Source organism: Anguilla anguilla, chromosome 2 (assembly GCF_013347855.1).
Source record: "Anguilla anguilla isolate fAngAng1 chromosome 2, fAngAng1.pri, whole genome shotgun sequence".
Lineage (NCBI taxonomy): Eukaryota > Metazoa > Chordata > Actinopteri > Anguilliformes > Anguillidae > Anguilla > Anguilla anguilla.
This window is the reverse complement of record NC_049202.1, coordinates 40,425,223-40,440,496: the sequence shown is the minus strand read 5'-3', so window position 1 is coordinate 40,440,496 and position 15,274 is coordinate 40,425,223. Positions and strand designations below refer to the sequence as shown.

General features: G+C 38.4%; 1 protein-coding gene across 9 annotated transcripts in view; it reads left to right on the top strand.

Annotated features, from left to right (window-relative positions):
* The first annotated feature begins 520 nt into the window (after window positions 1-520).
* Window positions 521-15,274, top strand: part of LOC118220207 (serine/threonine-protein kinase TAO2-like) — a 37,989-nt gene continuing 23,235 nt past the window's right edge. For 5 of the 9 annotated variants that reach the window (XM_035403937.1, XM_035403936.1, XM_035403935.1 and 2 more), the window contains exon 1: window positions 522-936. The gene's annotated coding sequence lies outside the window, so the exon portion shown is untranslated. Of the gene's footprint in view, window positions 937-15,274 lie in introns of all 9 variants that reach the window. The other 4 variants (XM_035403931.1, XM_035403932.1, XM_035403930.1 and 1 more) reach the window with 2 other exon arrangements.

Here is a 15,274-nt window from a genome sequence, read left to right as displayed (position 1 = left end):
AGTAGTAGTAGTAGTAGTAGTAGTAGTAGTAGTAGGCTAGTAATCATAGTAGCAATAGCAGTAGTAATAGCTTATGTAGTGTGAATTTCTGCCATCATATTTGAACTGGTCATGACAAAGTTTAATGCAAAAAATATTTTGCATCATTCTTTTATCTAACCTATATCAAGGCTGATTGTAACAGCTATCTAGACTGAGCTATTGTGGTGTGTGCTTACCATGTGGAATGCACTGTAAGTCGCTTTGGCAAAAAGTGTCTGGTGAAAGACTAAATTGTAAAAACTATCCGTTTGAAGTCATCTTTTTGTGTATTGGCGTTTGTTTTCTATTACAGATGGTCAATGGTTTCCCATATTAAAATTTTAATTTATTTATTTTACAATTTTGCTATCTGAACGCTATGGCTATCCAACAGGAAAGGACAAGGATACACGACCCTCTCAATATGGCGCTAGTTTAGCGAAGACGTTTGACCTTAGCGGAAACAGACCTCATGTGCTCTGACCTTTTGTTCCGGTTTCCGGCCGGCTCCCGCCCCTCGCAGCCATCTTGAATTTCTGAACAAAAACGGATGAGACAGGGGGTAGAAATAGGTTGTTAATAAGATAAGAGATAGGTCTTACAGAAAGACTGATGTAACAACAACGTTTTAATGAAGAGGGAGCGGGTGAGGAGGAACACCGCGTCCCACTTTGATAGTGTTTGCTAGTAGCTTTTTAGCTTGCTGACATTTAGGTCTAACACAGATCTGCACGGCCAGCTTGGGAGATTGAAAGAATTCACTGAAGACGGACGAGGGAGAAGCCAGTGGAGGGATAGCTAACCGTGAAGAAAATGGATCGTATAGACTGAGCGGAATCCGTGTCGAAAAAGACAGAGGAGTGGAGAGAAAGAATTATTCGTAGCTGTCTTGCTAGGGCATCTGATTAAACCACGGTAAGCCACTTAACCATTTAACGGTAACGGACCTTGTTAACTAGTATGTCTAGCTTGCTAGCAAAGGCTTCTGACTAACATTACTAACGTTAATCCATCTGGATATCAGAAATGATATCACATGCATTGCACATATTAACAATTAATGTGACCAATATCCCTTGCCTTGAGTAAGCTAGTTTGCAATTGTTTAGTTATCCATCTAGCTTTCATGGTTACTCTTTGGGTTCAGTGTAACGTTAATAGCATAGTCTAGATTGTTTATTAGCAAGAGCCAGCTAGATTTTGAATAATAAAGCTACCCAGTTAAATAATCCAGATAGCTACAACCTAGTCAGTGTACGCTAATCATAGATATAAATCAAGCCAGTTATGTTATTGTAAGTTGTATGTTACGTAGCTAGCTAGCCACCCAGCGGGCTTCAAATGATAGCTAACTTAAATCACCGTTGCTGTCAGTATAGCTCAGCTAGCGGACGGTGATTAAGGAAGCATATTATCATTAGCTGGCTAGATGGCTACCCAGATTGTTGTATACTACTAGTTCGCCTAGTTAACTACCTGGCGAACTCTGATTGAACGTCGGCAGTTTGTGCATGCAATCAATCTTTCGATTATTTGTGGAGAAATCGGAACGAGCAGCTGGTTTTCCCGCTTATGGATTGCCATTTTCCCCTTTATTTTTCCAGTCTGTCTGTCTGTTTGGCTTGTTGAATTGCCAAAGATATGCAACTAGCTTGCCAGATGGCAGAGCGACACTTGTCAGTCTATGGACTAGTACGTAATAATGACGTGTTGTATTCCAGACCACTGCGATTTTTAGTTTTTTGTTTATATCCGTGCCTTGTTTTCTGTTTGTACGACATATTATCAGTACATTCTATTTATCAAGTGTGTCTTTCTGGCATAGAAAACTCAGTTATCCTGGGGTGGAGTGCACTAAGTAGACGGAATCCTAAAGTATGACCATAGTCCAGGTCTTAACTGATGGTTTGCAGATTGGTTACTGTTTGCATAAAACCAATGCAGACGAGATTGTATGCGATCATAGCTACGTGCCTGCCCTAGGGTATGGATATCTGCATTTCACCATTTCGTTTCCTCTGATTTCCTGGTGTAGGTAAAGTAGCTTGAATAGCTGTTTTGAAGTTTTGCTTGCCATCTGTCATCTAGGCAGCTTACAACAAGATGAAGTATTCTCATCAAAACATCATGCAAATATATTATTAAGTGATTGACTAAGTCGATATTCAGAAAGCAGATGCAAAAACACATTTTTGCAAAATATGTCTGCTTGGTGCATTGTACCTTTGTATTGTAGGAAATACGACTGAAATTTAAATTCTACATTAGGGGCGCACAATGTGTTCAATATGAATAACCAATATTAATCTGGCCATGGTTGCCAATGCCTTCCTATTTTACATTATAACACCTTAACCAAGTTTTCACATTCATTCAAGAAGTAGCCTATATGAGCACAGTATCAACCTATAAAGAAAAAATGTGACACATTTTATTTGTATAACAAATTCTTTCAATTTGCTTACTTTTTTATTAATCAGGGAGTCCAGAGAATCCCTGTATAGCTTTGCTTATGAGTTTGGCTGGTTAAAATGATACATTCAAACTACTTAATTGATAAGAAGTCCAAAAAACTTAGCAGGCTACTTTTTGAGCATGGCATTGTCATGAATTTTACATAGAAATTTTCAAATCAAATGGATTGTCTCTGTGGTGTATGTATGTTGTCTCACTGTATCACAGAGACAATCCATCCAATCTTAGCATCGGGCCTATAGCAGTAAGTTCTTTATAAAATATTGTCACCCAATACCAATATGACCCCTATATTACAATACAATTGAACATATAATTTTGTTGTTGACAGCTGTAATTTAATGTCTGCATAAGATGCTGCCATTGTAATATTGAAGGCCGGGTTTGTAAATATTTCATCAACCTGTCTGTGAGCTGTATCAAATACTGTGTCAAATATGAAACTTTAGATATGCTTTTGGAAGCAAAAGCAGTACAGGAGTTTCTCATTGCAGTAGCTGGTGATGTTATTTTTGTGATGGTGAATGCTAACATCCTTATTGTATTAAAAAATGTAAATGGCTGGCCAACATGCCTAGACGGAGTATATCCATGTTCAACCCACTTTGTTCATTTTCCTTGCCTTTCAGATCTGTCATGTTGTTACCAGGCTTGTTAGCTAATGCTGTTTTTATGCAGGACTTGCAGTGTAGAAAAGCTGACAATACAGTTGTTGTATAGGTTTTAAATAATGTTGACGGCAATAGCTCCCATTTCATCACGTCTACTTCCCAAACATAAAATATAATAATGTATTTTTTGGTTTTTATTCAGTCATGTTAAGCCGTGAGGCTGTACTATTTCTGTTACCTAGTGAATAACTACCTTTTCACCCGCCTCTTCATTTTTCTGTGTTGATATGCTGTAAGTATATCAAGTAAGAGCTACAGTACTTTGCAATGACTAAGACAGCTAGATATTTTGCCAAAAGAAAATGCAAAAAATGAACAAGGTGTAAATATGCTGATGGTTGACACCAGTGTATAGACGAAGGGTACATAAAAGGGTAGGCCAAATTATTTAACAAAATAAAGGTAGCAGTTTTACTGTCTAATGCACTGCCTCATAACAGAAAGCAAGTTGTGGAGTAAACGGTAGTCTTTTTGAGGTCTTTTTCAAATTAAGAACAGTGCGGCTCCTTGAAAAATATAAAAGGTCCTGGAAGATCTAGCCAGTGTTTTTAAATACAAGAGTTCCCAAGAAAGCTACAGCTATTTTATTTGCTTATATAGTTGAATTTCAAATGGAATATATATCAATAACTTATTATTTCAGGTTTAAACATTATTTTCTAAGGAAATAATGTCAAAATTGAATATCAGCTTTAAGATGGAATAAGCTTATTAAATAGTCTAGTAAAATGTGGCAATGAGAACAAAAATAGATACCGTACACTCATAGTGAATGCTCACTGCTTATAATTAACCACAAAGTCAACAGTCAGCAAGACATTAAATTGACAACAGAGAAAGAGAGACCAATAACCCAGACTTTGCAACAAGTTTGCCCGACATCCAGCTTCAGTGCAAGGAACCAATAGACATAAAAAGCTAAGATGGAATAGCACAACCAATGAACCACAACAAATATAAGAAAAATGCTTCTCCAAAATTCAAACAGTCCAAGTTCCAACATGTGTTCCACTCAGTTATAAATGCTTCTCTCAGCAAGTATTGAAGATGCTGGCCAAGATTGGGTGATGCTTTGAAATTAAGACACTGAAGGGGTTGGGTTCATCCGTGGCTGAATTATGTAATGTCTGACAAACACACTTTCTTCTAAATGGGGAACTGCCATGTTGTCAAAGGCATAGCTATTGATATGATTATCTAAAGGCCTGCTGTTCAAGCTTTTTCTGAAATGGACCAAACATGAATATGTTGGGGGATGATTCAGATTTGCTGCTGAAAATTTCTTACTAAAATGGCTAGTTTCCTCCTGCTTTTGACAGTAGAGGTGATGTTTGTAAATTAATATCGGCCTGCATTGAAATCTCCATTCTCTGGCAAAGAATATTGTTGCCATGGGGCAATGAAAATCACGACACACAAAATGTGAATTCTAATCTGGGAAGCCTGGATAATCATTATTTACATTATTAATCAATATGTTAAATTGATATTTTTAGTTGAACGTAACAGATTGGCCTTTGTATGCTCAGAGCATTCAAACTCAAAAGGGAAGTAGAGAGACAGAGACAGTGGCGTGAACTGATAGTGAGACTAACAACTAGCTACTTTGTTACAATGGAAAATGCTGTGTACCACAAACAAATAAACTGGTACCAAGACATACTGTCACTTTCTCTTGTGCTTCCAATTTATTGAACATTAGGAATAAAATATGAATTCAAATCACTGCCATATATCAAAGCTTTTTATAAAATAAAAGTAGTTTATTTTACAATGACAAAGCAAAGTTTTCCGTCGTTATGCAGAAGTTGTACTGCATTTTATGAACCTGCCCTGCTATTAATGTTAAATCTACTGGATTTCTCTCAGAAGGAAAATTGCCTTTATTATGGGAGATGTATTTCAAGTTGTCACTATCATTCCATGGCGTTCCCCATGAATATTGATACTTTAGAACTCTGTTTCCCACCTTGCATTGCAAGAGATTGTGACTTTTTGCAGTTGCACAAAGTCAGTCAGCTAGAGTAGAGAACTTAAGTGTTTACCTAATGTAGTTCATATTGCCAGTTTTTATAGTATTAAATTGACAATATAGCATTCCCTGTTTTAAAAAATCGAAATTTTGGCAGAACTGATTTTTGAAATTAAGTTTCTTGTTTTTTGTAGTTGAAAAGAATTCATTTTAAGATATAACAATGATTGTTTAAACGCACTGCAGGTCAGAAGTCTTTCGTTATTATTAGCCTAACGTGGTTGTGATTTATTTTTTCATTGAAGCACTGATGTAGCCTAATTGCAAGCAAAATGGATATTCATTAAAAACCTGGTAGTATTGAACAAATTCAGAGGAGGAGGAGGCCCACTTATAGTGAATGGCCAGCAAAGTTTATAGCCGTTTAAATTCGACCAATGAGGGCCACATTTAACCTAGTTTCAATATGCTTGGATACTGATGTCCCAGATGTAACTAGATGCAGGCATGCAGTATAAACTGTAGATAAATGTTTTCACAGAAGAATTTTCAGGAAGATTTGTTGACTTTTTTTTACGGTATTCTACATCAAAAGGTTAAAAAAACAACTAGTCTGTAATTGCTCTTTTCAGACAGCAACTAGTCAATGATCAGAAATGTGTGTTCACATTCCTAACGTATACAGTGAGCACCAATGTTTGGGACAGAGACAGACATTTTTATTGATTTGGCTCTGTACGCCACAATTTTAGATATGTAATCAAACAATGGTTAAAGTGCACATTCTTATTTAAGGGCATTTTTATACATTTGGTTTCACCATGTATAGGAGCACTTTTTATACATAGAACCCCCGTATCAGGGTGTCATAATGTTTGGGACAAATGGTGTCACAGGTGTTTCTGATTAGTCAGGTGTGCTCAATTGCTTCCTTAGTGCAGGCATAAGAGAGCTTTCAGTATTTTGTCTTGATTCTAGGCTTTTGATTGTCTTTGGAGTCTGTTATTGGTGTTTGTCAACTTGAGGACTAGAGTTGTGCCAATGAAAGTCAAGGAAGCCATTATGAGAAATAAGGAAAAAGAACAGTCAATGACATAGGCCAAACCGTAGGCTTACCAAAATCAACTGTTTGGAACATTAATAAGAAAGTGAGCTCAAAAATCACAAACCTTTAAAAGCTGGTTCAGCTAATGTTGCACTAAAGCATTGAGTTTTTCCTTACTCTTGTCCTACAGTTGCAGCTGTGTTTAAGGTTCTTATTGCAGAATATATTTCAAATATTTTCAAACTGACTCAAACATCATGGTTCCGTATAGTGTGGTTGAAGTAGGCTGTTGCCGTGTAATTTAATATGGATACGGAGAGTAGTAATTATGGACTGAGAACAAGAATGAGCATTGAATGCTGAGAATTAAAATGCCGTGGGTAGTTCATACTTAAGTAGTGGGATGCTCTGAGAGATCTGCTTTTCATCTTCATGTATGAGCATCAATATTTTTTGTAGAATTTATCTGGAATTTATCACTTTTTAACAAACAGACTGATTAATGGTATCAACACCGATTTCCTGCTCCCAAGAGATCCAGTTTCTCTCGGGAACTGTATAAATACGTAAGTTCACCTCTTGTCAAAACAAGTAAACCACTGGCATTCATACCTCCTGTCTCATATGTGAGCAATTGTTTTATGTCTGTAGAAGACTTTATGTAACAATGTGTATTTTCACAAATATTGTTTCTCACAAATGGCTTTGGAGAAAGTGGATCTCTCCACCCACCACATTGTCAGAAAGAGAAGCTGTAAACACAACATGCAGCAAAATGGCTTCAAAAAACATACATATAATATCTTGGATAGTTCAGCTAAAATGATTTTATTTTGGGTATACCCTGCTTCCAGTCATTTTTATACAAAACAGACATACCTAAGAACTGAACTGAGAATAGATTTGGATTGTATTGGTTTGAAGCCAACCGATTTGTTTGATTATGTTTACAGCTTGTGGAGTGAGGGCCATCATTGTTAGTATCTGTAAAGTTGAACTTTTATAGTATCAGTTTATTTGTTCTTTAACAGTAAGCGGTCTCCAACTTAACTGTGTTGGTCAGTGCTGCACTTTATTGGGCAAAACATTATTGAACCCAGTGAGACTTTTCTCAACCCAATTAATCTGCTGTCTTAACATGTTTTTTTTTTTTCATGTTTATTTATCATTTTGCTCTCTATGGAATACTCTATTGGGTCTTTGCAAAGTGTGTAATATTAAGACCAAATATATGTATGGTTTGTCCTCATCTGACTCAGTTTAGTTGGCGCTTATTTTTTTTTCATCTGACCAGAGGCAGTGGAATGCAATGAAGAATGAGAGCAAGGTGAGGTTTTGTTTTGTCCCCTCTGCTTAATATACGCCTGCAGATCAAATGCAGTTAAAGGTTTCATCTGCTGGTAATTTGGTTAGGCCTTCCTGCCATTTTAGTGGGGGTTCCATTTAATGTTCAGATTGAGTCGGACCTTTTCATTTAGCACGCTACTGTGCCGCTGTCCTTGACGACACCGTGATTCATACTCTGCAGCTAAATGCTCCAATGTAATTTTCCCTATTCAAGGTTTCAGTGTGGGCTGTGGTAGCCAGTTTTAATGGTTAACTGAGATGTGGAGACACATTGAAGGGGTAAACAAACCACTCAAAAAAAAAAAAAGATTAGCAGGACTGAAAAGTGGACAGAAAAAATAAAAAAGCTGCATGTGTATTCAGGAAGTGGACTATGCAAAGCAATGGGTGGTTTGACACGGGGATGGAAATGATGTATCATTATTACTCCGGATTTCATCTAGCTCTATGCCCATGAGAAGTCAGGGACGCATTCATTTGTTGCAGTGAGATGAAGGTCACAACTAAATCGTTATAAAAATCAAAATGTTATAAAATGTTATACATTTTATCAACGGTGACCGTTCACAGGTTTTGTTTGAATGTGATCTGGAGCTACCTAGCCTTTTAGCTACTCTAGCCCTAAAGCTGTGTCATCATAACATACTCTTCCAGTTATAGCCCTTATTCCAAATTGCCAGAACACCGTTTCCGGAATGCTGGTTCTGGCTCTCATTCACACGACTCGTTGTTGTTAAAGGTCTGTAATATTTTTGGCTCTACAAACAGTGTTAAGTCACTAAGCATAATCAAAATCATGGTGCTGAAAATAATGTAAAGGATATTAAGCAATGAAAGTCTAATTTCAAAATCTTGTTGTTCCTTATTTTTATTCTTTTAAATATTGTAACCAACCTTGCATTGGCAGACCTAGGGTGTTCATTCTTTCTGAGAAATCATTTTGTGCTCGTCAATGATCACCACACACAGCGAGCTCAGCAGGTACTGTAGCCTATATAGAAGCATGATGGATCTCAGCAGGCACACGCTCTTCTGGAGCATGGCAGAGGTACTCTGCTGGGTTCGTGTCAGGTGAATGCCTCATTTTGTGTGTCAGGTTGAATGCCTCATTTTGTGTCAGGCGAATGCCTCATTTCACACTTTCTTTTTCACATGGGCATCCTTACATTGTCATGCAAAGAAAACCCATTTTTATGTGCTGGGTATAAGGTGCAATGGGGGGACTGAGTGCATCGTCTGCACTGCATTGCAGTGCCTCATTAATAAACCCTAAAGGCCTTCTCCACCCGTATTATATTTCCTCCCATATCAGACTTCCACCTCTGAACCGGTCCATTTGTGCAATGCGCCAGGGGTGTGCATCTTCCCTCATCTCTTCTACACTCTCCTTTATCTCTTGTGCTGGAATGAATTGAAGCACAGCACATCACTGAACATGGCACCATGTCCGACGGTTTGCTGGTTTGGTGTTAGAATGTATTCGTGCTCAGCCATTCCCTGTAGACGGAACACCAACGTACAGCACTATGCCACCGTGTAAGATGTTCAGTTCATTGTTTTACTGCAGATCATCATCCTGACCATTAACTTTCCCACCCTCAGAATCCTAATGGCCTCTAATAGGTGGATTTTTTGGTCTGCCATTATGATTGCTTTTCAAGCATTTCAACTATCTATCAATCAATCAATCAATCAATCAATTATTTATGTAGCGTATTTCACAGCAATTTTCACAATACGCTTCACAGATGGCCCTGGCCTAAACCCCCACAGGAGCAAGCCTAAAGCAACAGTGCCCTAGTGAAGGGGACAAAACAAGAAAACAAAAACTTTACCATATACAGATGTGAAGTCAAGTGTGTGTGTATTGATTCTCAAACAGGACATTTCCAGGTACAAATTACCCCCCCCCCCCCCCCCAAAAAAAGTCTGCAGCCAGCACTTGACACCCAGTTGGTGAGTTAATCTCTGAGCACCTCTTCTGCTGCTCTCACCCCTGCTAGCTCCTCCTAATGTAATAATTACGTTCTTTTCCTGTAAGCACAGGTCTGGAAACATTATTTAAAAGACATGGCTCAAACTTGTAACTGTTTCAGTTGCTTGTGTGCCCAAAATGTAATCAAGCTGGGATGTAAAATTGGGATGACTTGGGGCTACAAATAATTTTCCTTGTGTGATCTACATAGTTGTAATTTTAGAAATGAAAAATAGTGTAGGAACAGTACAAACTACCATGTGTCTTTTCGGTTTATCAGCCCTGGCTGTAAATGGTAACAACGCTAACCAATCAAAAACCAGCTTCGTGCTGTTTATGCTTTATTTTACTCTGTGCTGGATTTAGATTGGTGGAAAGTGCAGCATTGTCATCGTAGTAATGCACAGAGCAACACCCGGCAGGAGACACACAGTCCAAATAGAATGCTGGCTCCCAGTCCTTTGTATGGTATCTCTTTAAGGATGAGTCTAAACTCATAAAGCATAACTATAGACTTTATTTTCATTCCATTTAACAATGCTGGCCCTGCCTCTTTTGTTCCCATTTGTGAAATGACAGCCACACAGCCATGCGCCCTTGGCATCTGTACTTGAACTGTACCTTGCTGTCTATCAAATGTAATGTACATGATTTGGTTCCCCCCCGATTCTTTTTTCTTTGGTGTGGCAGTATTAGTCTATGGCATTGCACACCGATGAAAAGTTGTCTTAATTATCCTAGTTTACACTGATGTTAAAGATAAAGTTAAAGATTGATAGTGACTGGAGACTTGACATAACATGCAAATTTTTTCATTTGAAAAATATCTGTGATGACCTCACAGGTTAGAAAAATAAATACAGATAAATCATAGATGTCAGTGAATGTTGAAAGAAAACATCAAAAATGTAATCTAGTAAAAAAGCATAAGAACTGCAGCAAGGTGTTTGTTTCCATGTCTGACCTATACTGTACATAAACACACAATTTTTTGAGGTTAGACTATTATTTGCACCTTAGCAACACCAGTCTGGTCAAAGTAATTACTGGAGCTATATGCAACTGCTCGTTCTCTTCTCTTGACCAGGCTCCACTTCTCTCTCTTCTTCCCTATATCCCCATTTTTCTTTTTAAAGTAGACCTCTAAATGGATTGTTTCAGTTTGCAACTTTTGGAACCCTGGACTTTACAGAATGTTATCGGCATTTACTTACTACTTACTTACTTTTATGTTTGCGGGTTATTTTAGGCTACTCCAATCAGGAATTAGGCCTAATGAAAATGGATTGCTGTAAAACTTCCAAGGGTAGTTCCAATGCCCAAGTACACCAGCGCTTATTAGAAGCTGACCTTTATTTAAAGCTGCATTATTTGAGTTTTGAGAAACCTCCCTCGATGGTACTTCCAGCACCACGTTGCAAGCTTTTTTTGTTTATTTTTCAAATATGTGTCATGCATATAAGACCGTGGACAAACACCTGTCTGCCTAAAGTTGCATCCTAAAATACTGTAAAAAAAAAAACCTAAAAAAAAAAACAAAACAGTCGTATATACAGTATTGTGCAAAAGTCAGAGACCTTTTTATTTATTTTCTAGTGAAATCCACCATTAAGTGCTGTTATTTATTTGTCAGAAAATTATGCAGCAAACATATATTTAACAAACATGCACAACTGTGTACAGTATTAATCTCTCAGTATTTATTGTGTCAACCCTTTGCATTTATTACTGCTTCCATACTTTCTGGGAGATTTGTGTTTATCCAAGAAATCTGTGGATATTTTCCTGTGCTTTTTGTGGATCCCTCCAAAGTTCAGTCTTATTAGTATTCCACTAATTAGTAAAATATCCAGGAAATTGAATTGATGTTAGTTTTTCTAGCTCACAGACTCATAACATAATTGGCTATGAGCTTGCTAGTTTATGACAAGCTATTTAGCTAGCTGGATCTCTCTTGTCCAGTTGAAACAACTAATGCCTATCTGCATAAATCATATCAAGGAAGCTCTCTATAGCAGGAATATAATAACATATGTACGTACGATAGTCTAGCTTGCTTCCTTTCATATTGTGTACCAGTAGTTCAGATTGCCAAATATGGGTGTGCTTAAAGGGGTCTGTCTATCGCCAGAGCTACTTTATTTTCTTTTCTTGTGCCTTTCTTAAATGTTTGTCTGCATGATGCCTCCAGTGTGTGAAAAGTTTTATTGGCTGCACTAGCTGTTGTATCCATGGCAACCAGTGCTAAGATGAACTCTTTTCAACCCGGTGTTTACTGGAGACCGGTGTTTATTTGCAAAAATATGACTTCCATCCCAGTTGACATCCTTGCACGTAGTTCTTTAAATATTTTTTTTGTACTCTTGCACAAATGCGACGAAGTCAAATATTTACCCGCACTTTCCAAAAAAAATAAAAAGATTGCATATGTGACCTTTTTGATCGCAATCTAGAGCCCTGTTGGAGAAACAAGAAGTGTAGTAGCTTCACTTGAGACCCCATAAGTTAATTAACAAAGCTGCTTTAAAGACTTTCTCATGGTTGGCAAAAAGTGCCAGTGGTGAGAAACAACAGTTTGAAGTTGAATGAATGAATTTATTAGACAATTTTAAAAATACATATAATGCTGCACTTCAGTCATTACCTACTTAATAGAATCATCAAAGATAAAAACACAATACAGCCAGAATGTTTTCCAGTACTACCAGTGGGGTTCTGGACCACCTATACCCAATATTAGTGTTCTTCAATGTCCTCACATCTTATGAGTAGCATTGGTTTGCCACAAAGGTCTCTAGAATGTCATTTTATGCTGTAACATTAAGATTTCCCTTCACTGGAACTAAGGGGCCTAGCTCAAACTATGAAAAACAACCCCAGACCATTATTGCTACTCTACCAAACTTTATAGTTGGCACTATGTATTTGGGCAGGTAGCGTTCTCCTGGCATTCGCAAAACCCAGGTTTGTCCGTCAGGCTGCTTTATAGTGAAGCCACTGCTCCAGAGTCCAATGCCAGTGTGCTTTACACCACTCCAGCTAATGCTTGGCATTGTGCATGGAGATCTTAGGCTTGTGTGCAGCTGCTTGGCCATGGAAACCCATTTAATGAAGCTCAAGACGAACCGTTCTTGCGCTGATGTTGCTTCACAGGAAACATAACGGTATGATGTCAGAATGAATGTTGCTACCAAGGACAGTCTATTTTCAGCAGTGGTCCCATTCTCTGAGCTTGTGTGGCCTACTGCTTCACAGCTGAGCTGTTGTTGCTCCTAAACATTGTCACTTCGCAATAACAGCGCTTACAGTTGCCCAGGGCGCTCTAGCAGGGTAGAACTTAAATGAAGTGACTTGTTGGAAAGGTGGCATCCTATGACAGTGCCATGTTGAAAGTCACTGAGCTTCAGTATGGCCCATTCTACTGCCAATGTTTGTCCATGGAGTTTGCATGACTGCATGCTTGATGTTATGCACCTGTTGTCAATGGGTGTGGCTAACCCACTAATTAGCAAAACCCACTAATTAGAGGGGGGGCCCACACACTTCTGGCCATGTAGTCTATGTGTGAGGAAGACAGGCCTTGCCCGAAGGTGAAGGGAAGCATTTTATCCATCATTGTGAAGGGCAGGTTTCATTTCCCCATGTCAAGGCTCTCTATGTTGAGTATAATGTGTCTGCACTGTAGCCTGGTCTGACAGCAATCTGACATCATTACAGACCTGTTATGTTTCCTGTGATTTACTGACTAACCTAAGTGACTTTCATCTGTACAGTGTGACGTGCCAGTTTGAACGTTTGATGTGAAGTAGTTTTCTTTCAGGATGCTAGCATAACTAGGTATTGAACTCTCCATCTGTGGAGTTTTGTATTTGATAAACTGAATGCTGTATTTTGACCTTATATTTTATGTTATGTTCATTTTATTGCCTGGAGAAAACTTTGCCAAAAAAAACTTGGTTTTCTGCTGCAAAAGATTGAAAATGTTCATAGGATCCTGAGGAATGTAGCAGGAAACGTAAAAATGTTCTCTCCTGAATTTCATAATCCTGAAGTCTGAACACAAATATGTATACATAATTTGGTAGCTTTTATTGTGTTGTCCTGTGTGAAAGTCAACTGGTAGAAACACTGGGCACAGCAAAAGGTCAAGTGTCCCCAAAATGTTATACGCATACACATTGTCTGATTGATGTTGACAAATCTCTGAAGTTTAATTGCAGCCATTCAATGTAAACTCCTGTAGCCCATTCACCACCCTGGAAAACTAATGGAAAAGAAAATATCTGCCAGAACAATATGCTTCTAGTTGATGGCCTAGAAGCCTGAGACTTGCAAACCAGCAGAACTCTAGACTTTACAATACAAATGCATTAGACTGTGGAGTGCCTGTCCTGTGGTTATTTGCTGTTGCTGTGAGGAAGTGTGGAGAGGAACTTGGCTCTCTTAAACAGGAAGAGAGATGGGGAGGGGGGTAGTGTAAGGAAGTACAGTGAGTTTGGTCCAAAGCATTCTTCCCTGCATTTTGTGTTTGGATTTATTAACATACTGGATTGTAAGGGTCTAGTGAGAACAATGGGTCTGTGACTACAGTTGCATGCCAACATCACCTAACACCATTTCCTTCCCTGTTCTCTTCTCCCTGATCAAATGTGACTATTGATTGTTCATTTAAAAAAGCGTAACAACGGATTAGTCTATGCCTATGAAAATAATATTGTTTTAAAGGCATACTATGCAGGATTTTTTTGCCTGTGTTTACAGTCAACAAAGTCTCCTTCTCAGTCTTCAACCCCACCCGATCACCCCCTGAGTACTCGACCGTGTCACAGACACGCAGATTCATTAGAAGCTATTAATATATTTTCCCATCAATTACTCGGACCAGACATTTAAATTGTCCGGTCGGGACCACAAACCAGATAATATACAAATAATTTGAAAACCGGGAATTCCGGTCAAAACCCCAAGGTCGAGTAATACTTGCTGGATATCTAGAGGTAACGTTACTTACAGGTCCAACAGAAAACAAGGCAGCTCTACGTCTCCTTTCATCCCCGTGGCGAAATTCAGTTGACATCACAAAGTGATTCCAAGGTTAAATGTTGTTCTTGAAGGAGCCCTGCCAGCTTGTCATTTGGCTTTGTTGTAGCTAGCTATAGCAACCAACCCTATGCAGAAATTTGATCCCAAACCACAGGCTCTGTAGCCACACCCACCCATCTCCACACAGAAAAGAGTGCCACACCCAGAAACATCCCTAACACATTTTAGAATAACAACTACAGGTGAAGGTGCACAAATTCTGTGAAAATACATATATGCTCTAGCATGGTTATTTTATAAAATATTTTCATAGTAAAAATCCTGCATAGTATGTCTTTAAGAAAGTGCACAAATTATCTACCATAAAGCATAGTTCTTATGCTTTTTGACGAGGTGACTGGCAACAGGACCTCAGCACATCAATAATAAACTTTTAAGAGGGGAAGGTCACCATTTAGACCCTTTTAAGATGTCATTTGATGTGTTGTGTAGTGACAGTAACATGATATGTGACCTTGATGGCTGAGAACAATGTTTGTTTTCATATTGGGAACCCCCTCTTGGCTGTTGATGGCATAACTGGAACAAAAGGTGATCTGATCTGCTACTGTATGTTGGTGGGGAGAAGTGGCAGTGTGCCCGATGAACCATTTTCCCATGCAGAGGCCTCTGATCACTTAAAGACAGCAAACCGGTTGTACATTAACTTAGATTGTATGGATGTA